Below are 3075 nucleotides of genomic sequence, written 5' to 3' on the forward strand. Positions count from 1 at the left end.
CAACTCAACATAGTGAAGTAAATCATGAAGATAAGTTGAAAGTTGAAGACAAATCAAATGCGAAGATATTCAACAATAACGCCATGAGTGAAACACTTCAAACGAAGAAATTTGGTGGTGACGTTACCCACCGTATAGGAAGTATTAGACCCAGACACGGCGCACAATTATCGTGGCGCTCCGAAGTCAAATTCCATGTTAATGTATTCACACTCAGAATGTAAGTCTTCATTGATTGAAGATATACTTTACTTCGTGTGTTGCACATCTAAGTCATCAACATGCATAAGTGTTAGGATGTGTGCCTGATCACAGGACATTTGAGGATTCCAAGATATTTAGCTCACACCGTAACTTGCAAAACCTTTTCTCATCCAAGGGCTTGGTGAAGATATCTGCCAGTTGCTCTTCAGTGTTGACGTGAATGATGCCAATATCTTTCTTCATGACATGATCTCTGAGAAAATGATGACGAATTTCAATGTGCTTTGTCTTCGAGTGCTGAACTGGATTGTTGGTAATCTTGATAGCGCATTCGTTGTCGCAGAAGAGAGGGACTTGTTTTAGATTGAAGCCATAGTCCTTGAGAGTTTGCTTCATCCACAGAAGCTGAGCGCAGCAAGATCCAGCAGCAATGTATTCAGATTCAGCAGTTGAGAGTGATACACAGTTTTGCTTCTTTGAAGACCAACAGACAAGTGATCATCCCTGAAAGTGACATGTGCCTGATGTAGACTTGTGATCGACCTTGTCACCAGCATAATCAGCATCCGAGAATCCAACCAGATCAAATCTTGAGCCCTTTGGATACCATAATCCGAGTGTTGGGGTGTAAGCCAAATATCTAAGAATTCGCTTCACAGCTAAGTGATGCGATTCCTTTGGTGCCGCTTGGAATCGAGCACACATGCAAACACTAAGCATTATTTCTAGCCTAGATGCACATAGGTAAAGTAAAGAACCAATCATGGAGCGGTATACCTTTTGATCGAACTCTTTACCATTGCTGTCGGGACCAAGATGGTGTTTGGCTGGCATTGGCGTCGTGTACCCTTTGCAATCTTGCATTCCAAACTTCTTCAGACAGTCTTTGAGATATTTTTCTTGAGATATGAAGATGCCATTCCTTTGCTGACAAATTCGAAGACCAAGGAAGAACTTCAGCTCACCCATCATGGACATCTGATATTGCTCTTGCATCATGTATCCAAACTCATCACTATACTTCTGGTTGGTGCAGCCGAAGATAATGTCATCCACATATATTTGGCACACAAACAGTTCACCATCATATGTCTTCGTGAAGAGTGTGGGATCGAGGGATCCAGGTTTGAAGCCTTTGCTCTTCAGGAAGTCTTTGATCGTATCATACCAAGCGCGAGGAGCTTGCTTGAGGCCATACAGTGCTTTGTTTAGTTTGTACACCATATCAGGATGTTTTGGATCTTCAAAGCCAGGTGGTTGAGCAACATACACTTCTTCTCCAATCTTGCCGTTGAGGAATGCACTCTTCACATCCATTTGATATAGCAAGATGTTGTGGTGATTAGCATAGGCTAGCAGTATGCGAATAGCTTCAAGCCTTGCTACAGGAGCAAATGTTTCATCGAAGTCAATTCCTTCAACTTGAGTGTATCCTTGAGCCACAAGACGTGCTTTGTTTCTGACGACTTGACCATGCTCATCTTGCTTGTTTCGATATATCCATTTAGTGCCAATAATGTTATGCTTGTGAGGGTCAGGGCGCTTGACAAGTTCCCAAACATTATTCAGCTTGAACTGTTGAAGTTCTTCTTGCATGGCTTGAATCCATTCAGGTTCCATAAAGGCTTCAGCAACTTTCTTGGGTTCTGATATTGACACAAATGAAAAATGCCCACAGAAATTTGCTAACTGTGTTGCTCTTGAGCGAGTAAGTGGACCAGGTGCATTGATGCTATCAATTATCTTCTCAATATGTACTTCATTTGCAACACGAGGATGAACTGGACGAAGACCTTGCTCATGCTGATCATTGTCATCATTGATAGGATTGTCTTCGGTCTGAGCATTGTCTTCAGGTTGGTTTGATGCAGAAATGATAAGTTCCTCTTCAGGCTGTGCTTCAGAAGGCATGATTTCACCAGTTCCCATCAGCTTGATGGATTCGCTGGGAGGAGCTTCATCTAATGTGCTTGGCAGGAGCTCTCGTTGTGAACCATTGGTTTCATCAAATCACACGTCCACAGTTTCAACAATCTTGTAGTGAAAGAGGTTGAAGACTTTGTAAGAGTGCGAGTCCTTTCCATAACTGAGCATGAAGCCTTCGTGAGCTTTAGGTGCATATTTTGACTTGTGATGGGGATCCTTGATCCATCACCTAGCACCAAAGACTCTGAAGTAGCTGACATTTGGCTTCTTGCCAGTAAGGAGCTCATAGGATGTTTTGCTCAGAAGCTTGTGGATGTAAACACGGTTGATGATGTGACATGCTGTATCAATAGCTTCAGGCCAGAACTTTCTTGGTGTCTTGTACTCATCGAGCATTATGCGAGCCATATAATTGATGGTCCTGTTCTTGCGCTCTACAATGCCATTTTGCTGAGGTGTGTATGGAGCAGAAAACTCATGAGTGATTCCCATTGTATCTAGATAAAGATCAAGCACGATATTCTTGAATTCAGTGCCGTTATCACTTCTGATGTGCTTGATCTTGACGCCATAATTGTTCATGGCTCGATTGGCGAATCGGCTGAAGACATCTTGTACTTCAGTCTTGTAGAGAATTGTGTGCACCCATGTATATCTTGAGTAGTCATCAACAATGACAAAGCCATAGAGACAAGCTGTTGTTGTGAGGGTAGAGTAATGAGTAGGGCCAAATAAGTCCATGTGTAACAGCTCGAAGGGTTGAGATGTCGTCATGACTGTCTTCGAGGGGTGCTTCGCCCTAGTCATCTTTCCAGCTTCGCAAGTCATATGAGAAGACTTCGATCACCAGTCATATGATTAGTGCATCCGCTGTCCATAATCCATTCTAAAGCACGAGGTGTCATACCCTTGGCACCACGTGCCATGAAGCAGTAGGTGGGAGCA

Source organism: Triticum dicoccoides, chromosome 3B (assembly GCF_002162155.2).
Source record: "Triticum dicoccoides isolate Atlit2015 ecotype Zavitan chromosome 3B, WEW_v2.0, whole genome shotgun sequence".
Taxonomy (NCBI): Eukaryota; Viridiplantae; Streptophyta; class Magnoliopsida; order Poales; family Poaceae; genus Triticum; species Triticum dicoccoides.